Source organism: Lissotriton vulgaris, chromosome 12 (genome assembly GCF_964263255.1).
Source record: "Lissotriton vulgaris chromosome 12, aLisVul1.2, whole genome shotgun sequence".
Classification (NCBI taxonomy): domain Eukaryota; kingdom Metazoa; phylum Chordata; class Amphibia; order Caudata; family Salamandridae; genus Lissotriton; species Lissotriton vulgaris.
The window spans coordinates 464,737,554-464,751,755 of record NC_141700.1 but is presented as its reverse complement, the minus strand read 5'-3'; positions in this window follow the sequence as shown (position 1 = coordinate 464,751,755).

Sequence of the window (14,202 nt, the reverse complement as noted above, 5' to 3'; positions counted from 1 at the left end):
TCTTCCTCAGTGTATTACAGGGACGGAAGGCACAGATCCCACCACACACATTCTAAAAAGCAGGATCGTTCTCTGTCTAGAAGCCATGATTTTCATCATTCTGCAGAGGATTCAGCTCCTGTTCCTGTTGCTACTTCAGGGAGCAGTTTTTGGCATCTCTGTCAATAGACCAATTGAAGGGTATTCCCAAGGCTGAAGTTCACTCAATTCTAAATTCTCAATTGCCAACAACTTCCCCTCTTATTTATTAACCTATATTGGCTTCTTTGGAGCACTCAATTAACTAAAAGGCTCACTGTTGTATCGCGGACATGTTTCAGCCCGCGGTGCTGCTCACTTCTTCCTTGCAGGCCGCGATACAGCCCGCAGTGCCTCCCTCTTTTCTTCTTTTTTTTACTCCTTTTAGTAGACATACAGTTAACTAATGTATACTATTGTTTGTATGTGCTACTCTGGGAATTACTGATGCGAAACAGTGGCCAGTTTGCTCACTTTTCTTTGCCTGAAGAAACTTTCCTTTTTACTATACTTTTTTCCCCCATCTCTTCTTACCTTTTTAGTACGGTACAGGATTGTGCTTTACCGCAACAAAAATGTTTGCTGCTAAAATGTATTCTAAGTTCTAAACACTTGATTCATTTTATAATAAATCCCTTGCCCGGCTGGGCAAAGGAAAAGTATATAGCAGCCTATTGTGGTCTATATAATATTGTTGTGAAACATTGCTTTAAGCTTAGGACCTTTGTGTTCGTAAATTTCCCCTTTTCTTCAGCCGCCTCATGGTGCTGCGAGGCGGCCCGCTATTGCTATTTTGGCGTTGTGGTGCATCCCGCGGTGCCTGTTCTCTTTCTGTATCGGGCACGCCGCATACCAACGCGGCAGCCCGTTATCTGACAATTTGCATGACAGGAATGCTGCAGCTCCGGTTTGGTACTGCGGTTTCCTATTTTCACATGCTGGGGCACTATATTCTTACCTTCCTTTCACTGGATATATATTTATTTCTTATTGGGGCCTTCTTGCCTTCCCATGATTCAATAGTCTTCTTCCCATAAGGCCTTGGGAAGTATCAGCTCTACCAATTCAAGATGGCCACCTTCCTATACCGACCACTATCCTTTTCCTAATCCAAGATGGTGGTTACTTACATCCTGTGCTGTCACCGAGCAACAACAGCCGGTGAAGGTGGCAGAGGAGGCTCAGATTAATGGTCTGAGGTAATGTGCTGCAGGCCCAGTGTGGACTCTCAGTGTCCAGACTCTGGAGAGAGGACTTCTGCTGTGACTGATAAGGGTTCTCTCTGGGAAGTGAGGGATGAGGTTATGCTGTGATGCTGTGAGAGGTTTCTGCTCCCATCTTCGGCTGCAGGAGTTAACCTCAAAAAGAACACTGAGCCCGTTACCGCCAAAGCTTACCGGGTAGGACTCAAGCCCCCAGCTTGCTTTGCAGCACTACGCTGCCATCATCATCGTGCCAGGAGGGGCCTTAAGAAGCTCAGGGCTACCATAGCCCAGGCAGCGCACAAGCATGCCCGGGTCTTGCCTGGGCTGAGACAGGGTCAAGGGCGGGCCTCTCTGCGCCCGCCTGTGGCTGATTGTTGCCGGGCTGGGCCCACTCTCTTGTCTCCTTGTTAGCGGGCCGGTAGTTGACGTTAACGGCTGGAGCTGCTTTTCTTTGCTTTGATTGACACCTGTAAGAAGCTAGGAGGTTAAGGATTTGGCTTGTGGCTGACCGCTGGACAGTGATCACAGAACTTGTACATGTGAGTACTTATTCCGCGCTTTAGTGTCAGCGTTATCACTCTACACTACACTTGGGAGGTGGGTTTATAGGTCAAGAGCACCATGCGGAAGAGGAAAGCCGCATCCACAGGCTCCGCACAGAACCTGAAGAAGGCAACCATTGACACTTTTTGATAAGTATGTACATTTGTCCCTAATCCTGGTAATCCTGTTACACCAGCCAAACCAGGAACAGCCTGCCTGCTGCTCAGCCCTTCTCCCAACTGTCACCACTCATCCACACAGGCACCCAAGCATTCCAAGCATCACAGTCACACCAACATTCCACTGTCAACACTCACACTGGCTGAGCAACAGGGAGATAGCTAAACTGGGAAACATTTACTTAAATAATCAGGCTATAACACACTGCTTCTGACCATAACACAAGGAATATGGCCTTGATGGTCCCCACCCATAGCGCAGATTCAAGTGGCCATCCTGGTCCTAAAAAACAATAGAAAATGAACAGGAAAAAAGTTCAAGTAAAAAAAGGGGAGGGCATTGCAAGCATGGACATTAAGGACATCAAGGTCTTTAAGGAACTGTGGGTGCCCTTAAAACAAAAAATTGTGGAAGCAGTGACCTGTCTATTGAATAACATTTGTAATTAAATCTCTAAAGTTTTGGATGAAACCAGAGTCACACTTGGAAAAGTTGATAATGCACTGTCTCCCCTTATTCATCCCTTGCAGACCTTAGTTTCTCAACATCAGGCCGCTCAACCAATAGGCACCCAAGCATTCCAAGCATCACAGTTACACCAACATTCCACTGTCATCACTGGCTGAGCAGCAGGGAGATAGCTAAACTGAGAAACATGTACTTAAATAATCAGGATATAACATATCCCCCTCCTTTTAAATGAAAAATGAAAAGAACAATATAACTTGGGAAGAACTATAAACAATCATATACATAAATAGAGAAAACATTAAAGACTCTGGGAAGCAACCTTAAATACAACTTCGCAAGAGTCTGAACACTATGTAACCTGAAGGAAAAGATACATATTGACAAGCAACAATAAAACATTGACAAGCAATATAACCCTTTCTCCCCCAATAAAACAATTTAAAAAAAGGGCAAAATGTAGCGAAGGTTGGACCACACCGCTAGACCAACACCCATGACCCACAACTGTTGAAAGGGTGAAAACTAAATGTGAATGGGACACAAACAAAGTACAAGTGTAGCACTAGGTGAATAACACACCAGGTGTACAGAACGAGAAGCGCAAGGTGACTTACACAACCAGTAAAAATATGTGTCATGCTAAGCGGCTTACACACTAGACAAACAAGAAGTGAAGCGCATGCCAACTTACACAACGACAAGACGAGAAATGTAGCGCATGGAGACTTACACACAGAACTCAACACAATATGTACATAATGTAACTACAACACATAGAAATGGGAAATAACCCACCAAGGAACCAGAACCCCCTCATGTGAGGGAATGCAGTATGGGAGTGTAATGTGACTACAACCCACTTAAATACAAGAACCTCCCTTGTGTAAGGAGACCTAAACTTTTGTACCGCTAAAATAAACGTGGCATCACTAAAACAACGTTCTATAGATGAAAAATACTTCAAAATAAATTCTAAGGAATGCAAAATCTTTTACTATTCTTCTTGTGATTGTTAAACCTATAACCCACCATCGGTGAGCGACCTCTCACCCGAGTAGTACTGCTATGGGCACACTCTCAACTTGTGCACCTCCCAAGAAAGTAAGACAAAAAACCATGGCAGCAGTTTAACGACTACCAATACTGAGAGACATAAAATCCCACCAAAAGACATTGGTGAGACATATTTTCCCTTCAGCAAGCAACTAGACTAATACCTACACCACATGTGCAAATACAAAAAAAAAACATAACATATAAATGAGCACTGAGCAAGCGTGTACTCAAAATCCAAAATGCAGCATCAATGGATAGAAAGAATAACATTTCACTTGCAAAGGTAAAGACAGTCAAATACAAGTTGCTACAACTCCAACAATATTTTGGATGTATGCCGAGATTCAGGAAAGAAAATTTGAAATGCCACATCACATTAGGCTTGAAAAAGTACCTTCCCCGCTTGTCTTTCTATTTTAAGGAGCACTTGCAGCCAAGAATGTTATGCAGGTTCAATCGGACCACGAACGAGATCCAAAACAGGAACCAAAAAGCCATAAATATAAACTTGCTTGACGTACAAGAACAGCCACTATGATCCGGCAGGAAACGCGGGCACAAATAAACCAGCAATGAACAAAACAAGCATTTACAATGCAATGGTCTCGGCATTGTTAAACTTAGAGCTATTGGCATTGCTCATGACATTATTTTTATTTATGTTTTTGTTTTTAAAACATATAAATAAATGGCATTGTCATTTACAATGCCAATAGCTGAATCGCTCGCAAATGCGAGACCTATTGCATTTGCACCCACACACAGAGCCACACACACAAAGCCACCCACACAGACAGACAGAACCACACACACACACAGATAGAGCCACACACACACACACAGACAGACAGAGCCACACACACACAGTCACACACACACACAGACAGAGCCGCACTCACACACACACACAGACAGAGCCACACACAGACTGAGCCACACAGACAGAGCCACACAGACAGAGCCACACACACACACAGAGCCACACACACAGACAGAGCCACACACACAGACAGAGCCACACACACAGACAGAGCCACTAACACAGACAGAGACACACAGACAGAGCCACACACACAGACAGAGCCACACACACACACAGACAGAGCCACACACATACACAGACAGAGCCACACACAGAGAGTCACACACACACACACAGACAGAGCCACACACATGGACAGACAAAGCCACACCCACACACAGAGCCACACACACACACAAACACACACTCAGAACCCAACTCACACACACACACACAGAGGCCAACACACACACACACACACACACAGAGCCCCACATACACACACAGAGCCCCCCACACACACACACAGAGCCCCACACACACACAGCTCCACACACACACACACAGAGCCCTCACACACACACAGAGCCCCACACACACACACAGAGCCCCACACACACACCCAGAGCCCCCCCACACACACAGAGCCCCACACACACATAGAGCCCCACACACACAGAGCGCCGGACAAACACAGAGCCCCCCCACAAACACACACACACACTCAGAGCCCCCCACACACTCAACGCCACACACACACACACAACGAGGTACAGGGGGGCAGAAAAGCGAGCACAAGGAGGCAACAGGGGGTGGGGGGGAAGAAAAGTGAGCACAACGAGGGAACAGGGGGGTGGGGGGCAGAAAAGCGAGCACGAGGGAACAGGGGGGTGGAGGGGCAGAAAAGCAAGCACAACAAGGAACAGGGGGGTGGGGGGCAGAAAAGCGATTAGAGCGAGGGAACAGGGGGGTGGGGGGCAGAAAAGCGAGCACAACGAGGAACAGGGGGTGGGGGGCAGAAAAGCGAGCAGAACGAAGGGACAGGGGGTGAGGGCAGAAAAGCGAGCAGAACAAGGCAACAGGGGGGTGGGGGCAGAAAAGCGAGCACACCGAGGAACAGGGGGTGGGGGGGCAGAAAAGCGAGCACAACGAGGATCGGGGGGAAGGGGCCAGAAAACCGAGCACCACGAGGCAACATGGGGGTGGGGGTCAGAAAAGCGAGCACTTCCTAGGAGATGTTTGTCGCTCTTACTGCTTTGCCTCGTTTCTCATCCTTGCTTATCTTATTCTGATCCCTTTCTTTCTCTGCTTTCTCACCTGTCACTACCTCATCCTATCCCTGCTTGTTTCATTCCCGTGCAATCACTCAGTCCTTGGGTAGTTTCTCACCCAGGTCCCTGTTGTTTTTTTACACCTTTCCCATTCCGGCTGCCTTCCTCATGCTGTCTCTCGCTACTTCTAAATCCTGCTAGCACCCCATTACTTACATCCCTGCGCTCACCCTCTTCTCTTACCTACACCCTAGACGCTTGGCACTCTAGTCTGACTTGCTCCTCGCTGGCTTCTCTGTGTCACGCTGTATGGGGGCGCCGGCACCCTCTGAGCACTCACCACCTGTAGCACCTATATTGCCATAAGAGGTTTTACCGAGGTAGGTGGATGTACTAAGGGAGAGCAAGGAGGCTAGGGGAAGGGTCACAGGCCTTTATTAACGGGTTGTACTTTGTCGTTTGTCGTTCATGATGTATTGCAAAATAAATCACCTATAGAGCTGTACTTACCCCAGCTCGTCTAATATATTAATCGAGTAAATAATCAGTCAGTTGGCAGTGAAGAAAGTTCAATCGTTTAAAAAACAGAATACTCTATATAGAGGAGCCTCTCCTGACCTCATCCCTCAAGGTGCGCAGAGAAGACTGCTGGCTTACAGTCAAGACAGATCATATATACTTTTCGAATACACGTGCAATTACCCTAAATGGAAAACTACAGGAGGTTTCTAGTGGCCTCAAGGAAAGACCATATTAGGCACACAGAATTGGCTCAGAATAACTCTATTCATTATAGTAAGGTCAAAGAGGTTGACTCCCCTCCCCCCAGCACACGGGAGTACAGGCACGGCGCCTTCAGGAATGTGCTTTATTGCATTCAAACCCAGATGTAACCTTGGGCCTTCAGACAGAGGGAGAGACAGTCCACCTTCAGCTGCTACTCTATAACTCAGAGAAAAAAGGGTCCTGTCTGTAGACAAGGGAACACGTGACTTTGGCTCAACACAGAACAGGGCCAACAAAATGGCGTCTGCACGGATCCTAGGCCTAATGTACTAACACACTAAAATACTCGTGTTTACATAGAAAGCATATAGAACGATACACGTATATGACATATATCGGAAAATATGTAGGTACATCATGCTAACAAACATATAATTAGGTCTAATGCCGGTAACAGAGAAAGAAGTCACGTTTTATCCTTCAAATCCACCCTTTTAGCATGATGTAGCTAACTAACTGTAACTCAGTCCCTAAAAATACCTTCATTGATCTTAATAAGGTCATTTATTTCTTGCTGGACCATCTGCTTTTTCACAGTGGAGTGAGAAGGAACCATTGCAGAGGAAAGTTTAGTGGCACAATAGGAACAGCAGGCTGGCCCACAGTGTATGCAAAGACAACAAATAAATATAACCCCAATTATCCCAACAAGAATCATTAAGAGCTTCCAACCCCAGGTGGACAGTAATCCCCAGAACCACCCAGAGAGAGACCAGGTGCCATTTTACTGCATGAATTTCTGAAGCTAAACGATGCAATTTCTGGAAAGCCAAATGGATAGTGGAGGCCGAATCAGGAATATACACACAGCAGGAGCTGCCGATCACGTGACAGGCTCCTCCTCGATCGGCCAAGATAACATCTAATACCATTCTATTATGAAGCGAGACAAGTCTCGTCGCCTGAAGCTCCACTGTCATGTTAGTGAAGATATCTGTAGTGATATTAATGACTCGTTCAACTACTCTAGACAACTGTCGTACTTCTCTACTCGTTAGGATTGGACCCCATATAGGAAATATTCCCTTTGCAATATCGGAGAACAGTTGCAGAGAACAGTTGCAGGGGGAGATCTTCAGTCAATACATACAAATAATCTGTCAACATAGGATAATCAATGTCTCTAAATGACCTAGGTCTTAGCACCACCCAGACATTCTCGGGTCATCCTAAGACAACCTCATAAGATGACAGTCCTGATCGGGAATGAGGGGTAACTCTTACAGACATCAGAGCTAAGGGCATAGTGTCGTGCCACTTTAATTTCGTTGTTTCCTGGAATTTAGCCATTTTCAGTTTCAGTATTCCATTGTACTTTTCCTCTAACCCTGCAGATTGTGGATGTCGAGCTGCATGGAATTTCTGCTTAATCTGCAGCCCATTACAGACATGTTTTACAAATTCTGCATTAAAATGCCCCCGTTATCTGTCTAGATCACATGAGGCAATCCATAGCGGGGGAAAAACTCCTTGATTAGAGCTTTTGCTGTGGCCAGAGCAGTGTTTTCCTTGGTCGGATAGGCTTCCACCCATTTACTAAAAGCACATACCACAACCAAAACATACTTCAAATTATTAACACGTTCCATATGCATGTAATCCATCTGGAGAACTTCAAAAGGGAGGGTAGGTGGTGCAAAATTCCCGCTAAGAACAGGTTCCCTGCCTCCCGGATTATGCTGTAAACAGATCATGCAATATCGGACCAAATGTGCAGCTGTATTTGCTATATTCGGGTTATTCCAGATGGGATCCAATTATGCACAGATCCCCTTTGCACCAATGTGCGCTGGGCCATGGGCCATAGTCACAGCAGCATTCACTAATCCATTGGGTAATAACCGGTACACAGTCAAAATATCGAGTTTAAAATATCGACCTACCAAAATATCGTGTTTGAAATTTCGAAGGTGCAGAATATCGATGTCAAGAATATCGTTGGACAGAATATCGACCCTAAGGTAAGTAATATCGAAATTCTTAATATCGATGTAAGTAATATCGAAGTTAGTAATATCGATAGCATATATATCGATGTTACTAATTTCGATGACACTAATATCGATATTTGTATTATTTTTTTGTTTTTTATTATGTATGTGTTATATGTTTTACTTAAGTATTTAAAATAATTATTATTATATGTGTATTAATTTTATATATTAATAAAATTATTTATAAGCAAATTATATGTACCGGAGCGGGTTGTGGGTTTATAGGGGAATAGGGTGGGAAGTAATTTAATTATGTTAAATTGATTATTAATTAGTAGGATTTATTAATAAATTGTAATTAATTGGTAATTCTTTTTAATTAATTGGAAATTAATTTTAATTAATTGATTAATTGATAAATATGTTCTGTTGCGGGTTATGAGTTTATAGGGAAATAGGGTGGGAAGTAATATAATTAGGTTAAATTAATTAATAATTAGTAGTTATTATCAATTAATTTTAAGTAATTGGTAATTATATTTAATTAATTGGTAAATCATTTTAATTAATTGATTAATTGATAAATATGTTCTGTAGTGGGTTGTGGGTTTATGGGGGAATAGGGTGGGAAGTAATTTAATTATGTTAAATAAAAATTAATTAGTAGTTATTATTAAATAATTTTAAATAATTGGTAAATAAATGTAATTAATTGGTATTTCATTTTTATAAATTGATTAATTGATATATATGTTCTGTAGCGGGTTGTGTGTTTATAGGGGAATAGGGTGGAAAGTTATTTAATTATGTTTAATTAATTATTGATTAGTAGGAATTATAAATTAATTTTAAATAATTGGTAATTAATTTTAATTAATTGGTAGTTAATTTTAATTGATTGGTAAATAATTTTAATTAATTCATAAATAGATAAATGTGTTCTGTTGTGGGTAGTGGGTTTATAGGGGAATATGGGAGGAAGTAATTTTAATTTAATTAAGTAATAATGTTTTTTAATGAATTGTTTTGTTAATAATATAATTGTTAATTAATTATTCATTGGAAATTAAATATTATAAAATGGTATTTTTTAATATTTATTTTTGTTTAAATATATTTAGCTAAACATGTTTTTTATAATTATGTATAGGTATTGTATATGGTTTACATTTATTAAATAATTTAGATTGTTATAATTAAAAAAAGCTTTTAATTATAAGTATGTTATTTTAACCTCTACGCTATCCAACACTTTCCCTACTGTTGCACTCTCTGGAGTGCGAATAGTAAGTTTTAATCCTACGCGGCCTCCAGGCGCCACCAGACCTAGCGGCTTGTCTGGAGGACGTAAAGAAGTGGATGATGAGCTCCTGCCTAAAGTTGAATGACGATAAAACTGAGCTGATGATCCTGGGCACACCCTCCCCCGTCTCCATAGAGCCGATCTGGCCATCAAGCATGGGAGTGGCCCCACCCCCCAGAGACAACATCAAAAGCTTAGGGGTCTGGCTCGACAAGTCTCTGAGCTTTAACACACAGGCCACTAAGATCTCAGCCACCTGTTTTGGCCTCCTCAGAGTGATCAAGAAAGTCCTTCCCCTCCTCTGTTTCGAGGCCAAACAGATAATTATACAGGGCCTTATCCAATCCCGTTTGGACTTTAATAACGCCCTATACCTGGGAGCCCCGGATTACACCCTACAGAAGCTCCAACGCACCCAAAACTGTGCTGCCAGAGCACTGTTGGGCATCCCCCGGAGGACCTCAGTGAGAACCAGCTTGAGGACCCTGCACTGGTTACCTATCAGGGACAGAGTAAGATTCAAATCGCTCTGCATTGCCCACCAGACTTTCTGGGAAACGGGCCCAGACATCAATCGGTCCCTGATTTCCCCCTATAGGCCGAATAAATCCCTCCGCTCTTCTACAGGATTCCTGGCCGAGATCCCCAGAACTCGTAGAGCTAGAGCAGGAGGACGCTCCTTCTCGTATAATGTTTCCAAACTTTGGAACTCACTCCCTTTGCAGCTAAGGAACAACCCCAATCTGACCACTTTTCGTAAACAGCTAAAAACCCTGCTGTTTAATGCCTAGTAAAGTAACCGCAAGAGGGCCTCATCTGTTTTCAGCGCCTGGACGCCTCAGGGCAACTGTAGCGCTTTATAAGTCACATTTTCATTTCATTTCATTTCATTTCTCTGGAGTGGGAATAGTAATTTTTACTCCTACGCTATCCAACACTTTCCCTACTGTTGCACTCTCTGGAGTGGGAATAGTAATTTTTACTCCTACGCTATCCAAAGCTTTCCCTACTGATGCACTCTCTGGAGTGGGAATAGTACATTTTACTCCTACACTATCCAACGCTTTCCCTACTGTTGCACTCTCTGGAGTGGGAATAGTAATTTTTACCCCTACGCTATCCAACGCTTTCCCTACTGTTGCACTCTCTGGAGTGGGAATAGTAATTTTTACTACTACGCTATCCAACGCTTTCCCTACTGTTGCACACTCTGGAGTGGGAATAGTATTTTTTACCCCTACGCTATCCAAAGCTTTCCCTACTGTTGCACTCTCTGGAGTGGGAATAGTAATGTTTACTCCTACGCTATCCAACGCTTTCCCTACTGATGCACTCTCTGGAGTGGGAATAGTACATTTTACTCCTACGCTATCCAACGCTTTCCCTACTGTTGCACTCTCTGGATTGGGAATAGTAATTTTTACCCCTACGCTAACCAACGCTTTCCCTACTGTTGCACTCTCTGGAGTGGGAATAGTAAGTTTTACTCCTACGCTATCCAACGCTTTCCCTACTGTTGCACTCTCTGGAGTGGGAATAGTAATTTTTACCCCTACGCTATCCAAAGCTTTCTCTAGTGTTGCACTCTCTGGAGTGGGAATAGTAATTTTTACCCCTACGCTATCCAACGCTTTCCATACTGTTGCACTCTCTGGAGTGGGAATAGTAATTTTTACCCTTACGCTATCCAACGTTTTATATAATTAATTGTAAAAATATTAAGAAGTATATTTAATTATTTATATTTATTACATTTTATTTATGTTATTGTTTTATGTTGGTAAATGTATTTGTAATTTAGAATATATTTTATTAATTTATAAATTAGTAAAATAATTATTACAACTTATTGTTCAGTACATATATATTATATATTTACTGTATATGTTTAATTAATGTATTATTATTATATATGTATTATTGATTAATTTAAAACATTATTAGATACTTTTAACTATGTAGATTTTATTTATTAGTGTTATATACTTTATTTTACATTTATATTTTAAAAGAAAATAAACCGATATTTTTAACATCGATATTTTTAACATCTATATTAGTTTTTTCGATATTATTGTACTTACCATGTTGTAGATAGGATGTCGATATTCTTGCCCTCGATATTTTTGACTCGATATTCCTGTAGGTCGATATTTTGGAGGTCGATATACTGTCAGTGATCTGGTAATAACCATCTTTGCTTGTCAGTCAAATCAACCCAATAGTTATTCTCATCCAACCTTCCCACTTCCTTCTCCCAGTAGGCCAGCTCAGCAGGAGTAGCTTCTTTCTGTATTTCCCAGACACTTTCCATAGTGTTATCAAACATTTCTGAGTCCGCCACCCACCTAGCAGTTGTAGTCACAAACATCGGGGTCATTTTAGACTGTGCTGTTTCTTTGGATATTTGATCAGCAAAGGCGTTGTCCTCACCAACTTCATCTACCACCACTTTATGAGCGCTACACTTCACCACTGCCACCATCTTAGGTCATGTTAAGGCAGTCAGCAATCGCAAGATCAAAGGGCCATGTTGTATTCGTTGCCCATGGGAAGTAAGGAAACCTCTTTCTGCCCACAGCCGCCCAAAACTATGGGTCACGCAAAAGGCGTATTAGCTGTTTGTGTAAATGTTTACCCTCAATCCTTGACTCAATTCGCAGGCCCGTAATAGTGCAACTAACTCAGCAGCCTGGGCTGATTGATAGGGCACTCGAGAAGTCTCAACTACTGTGCGAAGGGTTGTAATGGCATATGCAGCTGTCGTGGTGCCATCTGCTAACTTGAAACAAGAGCCATCCACATACAATTCCCCTTGGGGGTCAGATAGAGGAATGTCTGTGAGATCCACCCGTCCATTCGTCTCTTCAGTCCGAAATATGCAATCATGCACATCATTATTTTCTTCGTCAGAAGGGAGGGGTAGTAACGTGGCAGGGTTCAGAGTGGTACAACGTTTAATTGTAATATGGGGAGCAAACAAAGTCAATTCGTATCCAGTAAGACGTGCACTCGTAAGGTGCTGGGTCTTCATCTTATTTAATAACACATCCACAGCATGCGGTACCATCACGGTGAGGTCAGAATTTAGAACCAGCCCTTCCGATTGTCGGATGGCCACCGATACCGCAGCCGTGGCCCTCAGACAGCTAGGAAGTGCTCGTGCAACATTATCCAATACTGCTGAAAAATAAGCACAAGGTCTCTGCTTACCTCCAAATCCTTGTGTTAACATGGACAGCGAACAACCGTCCACCTCGTGTACATAGAGCACAAAAGGCTTTCGGTAGTCAGGAGTACCCAAGAAGGGTGCAGAACAAAGCGCAGATTTCAAAGAATCGAAAGCTTGCTGACATTCATCAGTCCAAGGGAGGGGTTCATGCACATCTTTAGTAGTTAAATGCAGCAGAGGTTTAGCAAGAAGAGAGTAATTAGGAATCCATTGTCGACAGTAAGAGGTTATGCCAAGAAAAGCACGAACATCACGTTGAGTACGAGGTACAGACATGTTAGAAATGGTAGTAACACGCTCAGGGGTTAATCTCCTCCCCGCTTTCGACAGTAGATGACCAAGATATGTCACCTCCTGTCGACAATATGGGAATTTGGAGAGGGATACTTTATTGCCATTAGCTGCCAAATGGCACAACAGTTTTACGGTGGCTTCCTTGCAACCTTCCTCAGTGTCGGAAGCCACCAATAGGTCATCGACATTTTGCAGGAGCACATTTACTGGGGGCAAAGTCAATTCATCTAATACCGCAAGAGCTTGACTGTATATACTAGGACTATGTATATTCTTGAGGAGCGCGGCAAAATCTGAAGCTGCGACCAGATAATGAGAAGCCAAATATTTGTCGGCTATCTGGATGAATAGGAATGCTAAAGAAAGCATTCTTTAAATCAATAACTGTGAAATATTTTTGCACTTGGGGGAATCATTGTGAGTATAGCAGTAATATCTGACACGACAGGGTACTGGGGCACCACAATCTTGTTGATCTCCCGTAGGTCAATCACAAAACGATATTTATCTATATCTTCATAATCATTTGCAGTGGGAGCCTTTTTTAAGATCGAGAAAATGGGGCTATTACAAACATTGGCAGCAGTTTCCTCTACTACTCCCTTGTCAATCAAATCTTGTATAATAGAAAGTAAAGCTTGTTCACCAGCCGGTGAAATTTTATACTGTGGTATCTGGGGCAACTTTGCATGTGGTTTCAAGGTAATGGAAACAGGTGGAATATTCAAAAGACCAACATCCGCATTCCCAGTTGCCCATAACGTGGAAGGAACAGCCATCAACTCCGGAGGGAGTGGTTCGTTTTAAGCAAAACACTGTTGACTCTGTCTGACAGGAGAGTGTATTGTTAAATATACACCATCAGGAGAACAATGGATCTTAGTATTCAATCTTTTCAACAGGTCCAGTCCTAATAAATTCTCCCCGCACTGCGAGGTTAGCATAAACGGAGAGTCCACTGTGATTGGACCTATGGTAAATGGGATAGGTTTCGAAATGGGGCTCACCACCAGGACACCAGAGAATCCTACTCATACATTATTTTGCTCGGACAGAGCAGCCCCTGGGACCAGTGAATGAGAAATGGAACTATTTATCCACCCGTAT